Here is a 10,981-nt window from a genome sequence, read left to right on the forward strand (position 1 = left end):
CCATTAATTAACAAGTTAATGACAGATATAGTGGAGCAAAAGAACCCTTTCACAGGATTGACTCTGCAAGTGAGAGGAGTCAGGGTAGTAAAGGAGAAGCTACATCTGAAGAGAAAGAAAACATTTTAAGAAGAGAGAAAAGATGATAGGAAAGCTAAATAACACAGAAAAATGGAAAGGAAATTGAGAAGGGAAAATGCAACTAATTTGTATTTGCTCATGGATCATGGGAAACTGACACTGCAAACTAAAGGTAGAGTGCAAAAAAAAATCCCTCCAACTAACAACCTACAGTTCTTCCTGCTAGGAAATGTCCCATTCCTATAAGCTTTAAATTCAGCATTAGTATTTCTCAGGAAGCACCACCTCCTACATGGCAAGTGACACAAGCTAGCTTCTAGTGCAGTGACCACTACTTTTCTGGGCATACCGTCGGGTGTTACAACCAGGAGCTATTAATTGCCCTACTGTTAGGAATTAACTTGCTCTGGGGCTTCAGAAGACATGAGATAACCATAACAGATGGTCACCCAGGACACTGGGCCAGAGTGACCACGGAAGCCAAAGAGACAGTTTTAAATATGGAAAGAATTGGACACAAGCCTGCTGATAGTTTTAAGCAGTAAGAAATATAGAATCTGGAAGGCAAAGTGATCCATGGTACCATTCTCTGGCATGCAGAGTGAGCCCAGGCGTGCATGGATTCAACCCCGGGGTTGGGTCTGAAAGTGCTGTGATGCACGAGGCTGGTGGATCAGGGCTCAGTTCCTGTGGCCTCCATCAGCACACAGTGGAGATCCCTGTGGTTAGCATGCTCACTCAATGCTCGGGACAGAGGACGTTCCACAGCATCTTGGATGTTCCTCATGCACACACAGGTGTACACACTGAACATACTAGAAGTGGGTTGGCATAAATCTGGTTGGTCCACAGGCTTTGCTGGTAGGAGGGCTTGGAGGTGGTTCCAATTATTACTTATTTTCCTTGAATTTCAAATAGTAGCCTCTGGAATAAGTATAACCTGATGCATACAACTTTAACATGTACCAGTAAGGAAAGTAAGGAAAGCCTCAGAATGCATGCTACAAACAAGCCCAAACATTTATAGTTTATTTGAGTAGATCTGAACAGGAACACAGCTTGCTGTGGGTGTAATCTATTAAATGCTCGCCACTTCAGAATATCTTCAATTTTTATACCTTGAAAAAGAAGGATGTTTTACCTTTTAAATTTTTTTCTTTCCCTGATTAGTTTTTCTGTTATTTTATGTATATTCAAAAAAAATTTTTTTTGAACCAGGGATTGAACTCAGGCCCTTGTGCTTGCCAGGGAAGTGCTTATTCTACTGAACCATCTTCCCAGCCCCTATTTTCAAATTTTTTAATTGAGGATTTTATCATTTATTTTTTTATTTTTATTTATCCTTTTTTTCAAAGCTTCTTTCCAACCATCTTTTTCTTCTTATTAATTTTATTAAAAGTGTAACTTTCTGGTCTGTTTTATGTCCACCCCTTTCTTTTCTATGGCTATTAGTGTTGTAGATGTTGTTTTTATTGTATGCTTACACATGATTTTCTTTTAAGTTGTTGTTACTTTTGGTTGAATATTTATTTATTCATTATTTTTACAGGGTCTCGCTATGCAGCTCACACTCTTAGGGATTCTCTTTTCTTAGCTTTCCCAGGTCTGGGATTAGGGGCATGCACCAGCATGGCTGTTTATCTTTTTAAAGTGCTGTTGGGAATGAAGTTCAGTACCTTAAGCACACTGAACTTTTTCTTTACTGCTGAGCTATGCAACTATTCCAATTAAGAGAAAATGTACCTAACCCATGCATCAAGAGCCCTGCTTAAACTTTGGTGGAAGATTCAACTTAATGAATAGGGATGATATACACATGTACTCCCAGTACTCTTGTGGGGCTGAGACAGGAGGACCAAAAGTTCAAGCCTACCTTGGACAACTTTGCAACTTAGTGAGATCCCATTTCAAAATAAGACGGGAAAGTGGTATTGATAGAGACCTAGCATAGTGCAATGTCCCTTTGTTCCATACCCATTGTATTAGGAACAACAACAACAATGACAACAACAATTGGCCAGCAAACAAAACTATAAAGAAGCCAAATCCCCTGCTTGATCAACCAGCCCTATGTAGGCAAAGATAAGGGAATGTGGAAGCCTGAAGGCACTACTGGACATTCACTTCATCCACAAGAAGAGAAAATTAAGCTCAGCTTTGGTCACTGTACTCACAAAGGACCGTAGGAGAAGTTGCTCCAATTACCTTGCTAATGATATAGAAATACAACTCTTGAGGAGCATCTACAGAGACTGTGGCTCATACACTTTGTTGTCTATATCATAAATGCTTGAAATGTCAGAGAGACCACAGTCTGTTTTTCCTTCTCGGAAAGCACAGCCTCCTGATTCTGACACAGTACGTACTGTGTCCAGATAGTCACAGCCAAAGAAATCAAAGAGAAACTGAAAATTGGTGTTCATTTGGTATTGAACACATGCTACAGCATCAAGAGAAGGCTACTGCTTAAGACCCTCAAAGAAAAATGGAAGCGATATCGATCCCAGCATGTACTCAATTCTGATAATAGTAACACAGGAAATGAAAAAACACAATATAACTCCTCTCAAAGGCTATTAACACTCTAGTAACTTATTTCAAATGTAATAAAGCAAGAAAAATATCAAAGAATTGAAAAGATTTATTTTTAAATGACCAGCTAATTTGAAGAAAGTAATAAATAAAAGCTGAGATAATTATTTGAGAATGCAGGACATAAAAGAGTAAGTCACAGGTAAGACTGAGATTCTGAAAAAGAAACCAAACTGAAATTTTGGAAATAAAAAATTTAATAAGTAAAATAAAAAATCTTAAATCCCCACCAGTTGACAAGATCAAGAAGAAGGAACATCAGGGTTTAAAGACAAAGTGGATGAAATGTCACATTCAGAATGTAAGCAAAGTAAAGAAGTTATTTGCAGAACATAAAAGATCTATGGACATTAAAAGAATGTACATGAATTATAGATACGGGATTAGGTAAGGGAGACTAGCAAGAAGGTACTGGGATAGGAAATTTATACTGTTTAATAAATAGATGGAGGACATTTCTCCAAATTTGGGAATTATATAGATAACAACATCCTGGGGGGCTTTTAAAATTTCAGAAAGACTTGGTCAGGAAAAAAAATCTCTTCATAGTATATTACAGTTAAACTGCCAAGTGTACAGCATAAAAGAAACACAAAAATTTGCAAGAGAGAGGAATTAATAATATTTAATGGAAAATTCCGTCTTGTGCCCAGTACCTCCAGACACAGCCCAGGCCTGGATGAGTATACCAGAACTTTTGCTCTGCTGCAGCCTGCAGATCCCTTCAGACAGAGATGAGGACCATCCTATGAGGGAGACTGTGTGCCCTGCTCTTGGAATCCCTCCAGCCACAGCATGTGTGTGGGAGAACTTCCCCTCCGCTGGGCCCAACAGATTCCTCTGGACCCAGCCCAAGCTTGGTATACAGGTCTGGGGTAAAACTCTGAAATAAGTCCTTGCAAAGAGGCTAGTGGCCAGCATCACCCAGCTAATCTAGGAGCAGAACGTCTTGCCAAAGGGGCACAATGGGTTAAAGGACATGGGCTGCAGCAGGAAGAAACTGAGCACAGCATCCAGACCCAAGTCAGACACATCTGAATGAATTCACACTTCGTAGATCTGCATCCAAATTTCAACAGATGCTAACGTTGTGACTGCACCAAAGATCAACAACAAATATCAGAGGACAGTGCTACACAAAACAACAAAGAGAAGGAAGCAAAATACAATCTAAGTCCCTGAGCCCACCCAGAATAAATGCAAGAGTCACTAGCACAGAAGAAATTGGGAATTACACATCTCAAATGTCTGACACTTAATAGAGTCTGAAATAAAGAAACAACTCCATAAAGATATACAGTACATAAAATCTGAAATAACCTCTGAAATAACAAAAGAAATCTCTGAATGAATAGCATCTGAAGAAAACAATCAACTAGAGAAACAGAGAAAGGAAATCAGATCACAAAAATTCTCTGAAATAAGAAAAGAAAGGATAACTATAACGAAAGATTGATAACTGCTTCTAAAGAAGACACTGATAAAAAAATTAGAGCAGTATAGAAATACAATGTAAGCCTTGAATGAGGAATATAGAAAAGAAATAGGTTGCACAAACAGACTCAAAAGATATAGAAGGTCATAAAATCTCTATCACAAGCTTGAAAACTGTTTGAATGAAAGTGAAGATAGTTTCAGATCTTGAAGGAAACATTGCAGCTACAGAAAAGGTAAGAAAAGACCTCTTAAAAACAACTAGGATGCAGGAAACAATAATTCATCCTCTGCAAGATGATGCAAAGATGAATAATGTGAGACAAATAGACATCAATGTGAAAGAAGAAGTACATACAGATAATGTAAAAAGAATATAGGCAGAAGTAATAGCAGGAAATGTCCCAAATATGGGGAAACTACCTGACATTCACATAACCAGAGCATAGAGAACTCCAAATAACACCAACCCAATTAAAAACACTGCCAGAAATATAATAGTTAACATCACAGAAATCCAGCACAAGAACAATATACTGAAAGCTGCTACAGAAAAGAAACTGATCATATTCAAAGGTAACCCCATCAGAATAATGGCAGACTTCTCTTCACAAACCATAAAGTCAGGACAAGCATAGTGCAGAGTACTGCAATCCACTGTGAAAACAAATTCCAGCCCAGATTACTATACCCTGTGAAACTCTCTTCTAAATTTGATAGAGAATTGATATAATTTCATGCCAAAGAACAACTAAGGAATTTCATGATGACAAAGCCAACCCTATGCAGAGTACTAAAAGATATTCTAGATAGGGACCAACGTGATGAGAAATCCATGAATGAGAACTTAAAGAACCCAGCAAATAGGATAAACAATTAAACACAGGAGTAAAAGTGGTAAACAACAACAGGTTAAATAACACATCAATAATTAGTCAATACATCTCATTATAACCATCAGTACAAATTGACTCAATTCACCAATTTAAAGAGATAGACTGACACAGTGGATTAGGAAGCAAATTTCAAAAATACGCTGTGTACAAGAAACACACTTAACATATAAGGAAATTCATAGGTTGAAAGTATAAGGGTGGAAAAAATGCTACATGTCCCTGAACCTCAGAAAAATGCAGGGTTAGCCATCCTATTGTCAGACAGTCTCAAATTCACAATGAGAATGATCAAATGAAATAAAGAAATTCACTATGTGCTGGGTAGGGGAAAAATTCAAGAGAAAGAGTTAACAGTCATAAATATGTACACCAAACACAGGAATACCCAGTTACATAAGACAAATGTTAATAGACATGAAAAATTTAATAGCCAATACCACAATCTTTTTTTTTTTTTTTTTTGGTGGAACCGGGGATTGAACTGAGACCCTTGCGCTTGCCAGGGAAGCACTTATTCTACTGAGCCATCTCCCCGGCCCTATACCACAATCTTAATGAGAGACCTTAACACTCCTTTATTCCAAAAGATAGGTCAAGCAGACACAAAATTAGAAAAAATTTAGCAGAACTGAACCAGAAGTTGGAACCAATGGACCTAGTGGACATTTACAGAGTGTTTCCCAAAACCACAGATGAATATATATTTTTTCAGCTGCTCATGTGACACTTTCTAAAACAGACTACACATTAGCCAAAGGTTGTGCTTAAGTGTATGTATCAAAACAGAAATTGTCTCATGCATATGATGTGACCACAGTGCAGTGAAACTTGAAAAAATGGCAAAAGAAACCAGAAAAAACCCATGAATATATGGAAATTAAACAACATCCTCCGCAGCAACCAATGGGTCACAGAAGAAATTAAACAATATCTACAGATAACTGACAATTCAAGAACAAATTATCAGAATTTATGGGACGCCATCCAAGGAGTTGTTAGAGGGAAATTTATAGCTGTGAACTCACATATTCCTTATTAAAATGAATTAGAATGAAAAAGGTGTAATTATCACAGACCAGTGGAAATTCAGAAGATTGCCAATAGCTACTTTAGAATCTTTACTCTCACAAAGTAGAAGACACAGAAGAAGTGGACAGATTTCTAGAATGGTACAATTTACTAGAACTGAATTAAGAAGATATAACAACTCTCAATATCCCAATAACAGTCAATGAAATAACAAATATAATTTAAAAAACTTACTCATGAAGATAAGTTCAAGTTGTGAAAGATTTATAGCTTAATTCTAGAAGAAATGTGCAGAAGATACAATCCCAATACTCCACAAAATCGTCATTGAAACTGAAAAAGAAACAATCCTTCCAACATCATTCCTAGAGGCAAGTATTATACTGCTACCAAAACCAGGAAACACTCAATTAAAAAAGAGAACTACAGGCGAATTACCCTCATGAACATATATGCAAAAATCCTCAATAAAATACTAGCAAACAGAATACAGGAAATCATCAAGAAGATTATACAGTATGACAAGATAGGATTCATCCCAGGGATGCAAGGATCGTACAATATATGCAACTCTATAAATATAATACACTATATTGACAGAGCAAAATGTGAAATCCACATGTTCATCTCTATTGATGCAGAAAAGGCTTTTGACAAAGTCCAACATTCATTCAGGTTCAAAGTCCTACAGAAAATAAAAATAGATTGCCTCTACTTCAATCTGATAAAAGCTATTTATGACAACCAAATGGCTAATATAATTCTAAATGGAGAAAAACTAAATCTTTTACTTCCAGATCTGGATGAAGACAAGGATGTCCTCTATCACCACTCCTATTCAATATAGTTCTGGAATCATTAGCTAGAGCCATTACAGAAGAGAGAGAAATAAAAGGAATAAAAGTAGGTAAAGAAGAAGTTAAACTATAAATATTTGCAGATAACATGAAAATCTACATGGAAGACCCAAAAAACTCCACCAAGAACCTACTAGAATTAATACACAAATTTGGTAGCACAGAAGAATAAAAAGTCAATATCAAAAAGTGAATAGCATTCTTCTACACAGAGAGTGAACACATTGAGAGGGATATTATAGAAAAAATACCTTGTGCAATAGCACCACGGAGATGAATACATTGAAATAAATCTAATTAAAGAAGGCAAAGATCTATTCGATGAAAATTATAGTACTCTGAAAAAAGAGGTCATAGAGGTTTTCAGAAAAGGGAAAGATGTTCCCTGCTCCTGGATAGGAAGAACCAACATTGTGAAGGTGGCCATACTTCCACAATTGTTATCCACTTTTAAGGCAACCCTTTCAAAATTCCACCAACATACCTCACAGACCTAGAGAAATCACGTCTAAAGGTCATTTGAATACAGAAAAGACCTAGAACATCAAAGACGATGCTGGGCTACAAAGACAAGCCAGGAGTATTTCAATTCCTCACTTGAAAGTGTACTATAAAGCTACTGTGATAAAATCAGCATGGTATTGGCAACAAAACAGACCTGATAATCAATGGAATACATTAGGAGTTGCAGAAGTCACTGCAAACACACTCAACCACCTTATGTTTGCCAAAGGGGCCAAATATATTTACTGGAAGAAAGACAGCCTCTTTAAGAAATGGTGGTGGAAGAACTGGATCTCAACATGGTGAAAACTAAAACTGGACCCAGGTCTATCACCATGAACTAAGTTAAAATCAAAATGGATTAAAGATCTAAACATTAAAATGGAAACACTAAATCTCCTTTAAGAGAAACTCCTGAAGACAAAGGGGTAGGCAGAGTTCATGAACATAAATTAAATGGCATAGGTAATAGTTGAAAGAATTAGGGATGGGGAGATGGCTCAGTGGAATAAGTGCATCCGTGATAAGTGCAAGGACCTGAATTCAAATCCCGGTTTAAAAAAAAAAAAGAAGAAGGGAAGAAAAGAAAAGAAATAAGTAAAGAAAGAAAGAAATAATGACTGGGACCTTCTGTTATTGAGAAGTTCTTGCATGTCAAAAGAAATTACCAAGATAGTGAAAACACAACCCACAAACTTGGAAAAATTTTTAAGTAATAAACACTCAGACAAAGGTCCATTCTCTTGAACTTATAGAGAACTAAAAAAACCTAGGACCCCAAAATGTAAAGACCCAGTGCAGAAATGGGCATCCAAGATGAACACACACTTCTCAGTGGACCAAATTAGAAAAGCAAATAAATATATGAAAAAAAATGCTCCACATTACTAGTCATTTGTGAAATGCAAATTAAAACAACAGTGAGATACCATCTCACCCAAGAAAAAATGGCTATCATGAAGAATGAAACCAACAGAAAATGTTGGAGAGGGTGTGTGTTTAAAAGAAACCTTCTCCACTGCTCATGGGACTGTAGAGTGATGGAGTCATGATGAAAAAGAGTGTGGAGGCTCCTCAAAATTAGAACTGGAAATCCATGCAGACCAGCTATCCCCTTACAGGGAGTTTTCCCAAAGGAACTGAAAAGTCATATCATAGTGATACATATGTACCTATATTTATAGCAGTGCAATGCATGACAGCCAAATCCTGTAAACAAACAAAATGCCCGTTGCATGAGGAATGGATGAAAAAGATGTATTATTTTTATACAATGGAGAATGACTCTGCTATAAAGAATGATAAACTCGAAGCCTTTATATTTAAGTGGATGCCACTTGAAAATATACTCATAAGTGAAATAAACCAGACCCATATGTGTAAATAATGTATAGTCTCACTACTGTACTAACTCAAAAGAAGAAATACAACTAGAAGAGTATAACGCAAGTAAAAGGAAAATGAGAATTTTAGGATTAAACAATGAAGAGAGTGCAAGGAGAAAAGCTAGGAAACATGACAGGGAATATCATACATTTATATGCACAAGATGGGTAAGGCAATGATCCAGAGAGTCTCAATCATGGTTTTGAAATGAACAGTTAATTGGTATTCTCACACTGACTAACTGTATATGCTGATACCTGTGAACTAAGCAAATGCACTGAAGATAGCAATGTGTAATACTAAAATCATGCTTTGAATGCCTGTCATTCTGGTCTTCTAAATATGCACTGCTGGGGCTGGGCAGATAGCTCAGTTGAATAAGTGCTTGCATGGCAAGTGCAAGGGACCGAGTTCAATCTCCAGTTCCCCAAAAATTAAAAATAAAAAAATATGTATTGGTTGTGATATCATATCAATAACTGCTATACTGTCTCTCAAGTAAATATTTGTTTTAAAAGGGTAATAAATGAAAACATGAAATAAAAAAGTCTCATACAAACCATACAATGCTAAATATGGTTAATTTCTAAATTTCTGTGGAAAAATATGTAATTATGTATTCCAATATTTTTAAGCATTTATTTCTTCATTTTTTCTTTTTTATTCACACTTTGTAGAGATTTAAAGCTTGACATATCGATGCTTGATGGAAAATACCTGCCTTCACACTATGGCTAAGATGTTTGATATGCAGACATACAGTAAGGCTAAGCTCAACTGCCCATATTGTACAGCAATAATATCATTAAGCTTCTGTTTGGGAGGGTTAACAACTTAAATTTGCAGAGTAAAAGTTAGAGAAAAAGAAGAGGTACAAGGACAGCCAACATTTTGACCCTAGCCTTTCAAGGTCACTGAGGACTCAGGATAAAAGTACTGCAACATCATGTAACTCAGTTGTGTCCCAGATTTTCTGATCATGAAGATTATGGGGCCACAAGGGAAGTGACTGATGATGTAGAGTGTTTCTAAGGAGAGTCACATGTAGAGAAAATGTTGTATGAGAATTTCATATAGAGCAAATTTGTCAAGCGATGGCTGTGATTCATCCACATGGCTGACGCTGACAAAGAATCTACAAACTATGGTACAGGGTTGTAGGATAAATCCTGAGGGGATTTGACTTGCCTTGTCAGATGCAAAAGTTACATTTCTTGTTATATAGGTCTTGCTTTATCTTGGTCTTAACCATCCAGCAGAAAAGTATAAAATCAAAGTATAAAATGTAAATCCATATTAATATGCTGTGATGTAAAAGGTTCAAGTCAACAACTTTTGACATTGCCAGTCTTACAGAAAACCTACTACTATTATGGACTACCAGACTATATTGGAATATTTAGCTGAATTTATACAGCTACAATATTTAAATGACAATGGAATACACTTCTCTGTCAAAGCAAATTTTAAAAAAAGATACAAATGAACAATGATTTTGAATCTGTGTATTCAAAATAAGATAGATATACAGCTGCGTTCTCTTAATTCAGTGAATAGAGAGATTTATTCTCATAGTGTTTGTGGACAAGATATTATGTCTGCATCTTGTACAATGAATAACCACTAAGAGAAAAATATGCAATGTATTAATTATTGAAACTGTACTTGTAATTGGTTTTGAAACTGTCTCTGCTATTTTTTTCTCAGTAAAATTATTTGAGAAAAAGAATGAAAGGAAAAAATGGAAACAAAGTTTTTGTAAATTGGAGGAAAAAGAGCATAAAAGAGGTGAGACGACTGGGAGCCACGGGATCCTGCACAGACCCAGAGCGCAGGCCCGGTGAGTGAGCGAGATGACCCATGCCGCTGGATCCTGAACAGACCTAGAGCGCAGGCCTGGAAAGTGAGTGAGACAACCCAGGGCCCTTTGGATCCTGAATAGACCCAGAGCATAGGCCCAGCACAGTACCCTTCAGCAGACCTCCCTGCAAAGAGGCTAGAGGCAAGACCCACCCAGCTGATTCAGGAGCACAGAACATCTTGCCAGAGAGACACAAAGGATTCAACTCTAAGGGATGCAGCAGAAAGAAGTGGAGCACAGCAGCCAGATCCAAACAACACCCACCTGGAGGAATCTGAACTTCGTAGATCTGGACCTGGAGCTAAGGTAATAACTCTATCTAAGCTCTACACCAAAGGTCA

Source organism: Octodon degus, unplaced genomic scaffold (genome assembly GCF_000260255.1).
Source record: "Octodon degus isolate 3935 unplaced genomic scaffold, OctDeg1.0 scaffold00010, whole genome shotgun sequence".
Taxonomy (NCBI): Eukaryota; Metazoa; Chordata; class Mammalia; order Rodentia; family Octodontidae; genus Octodon; species Octodon degus.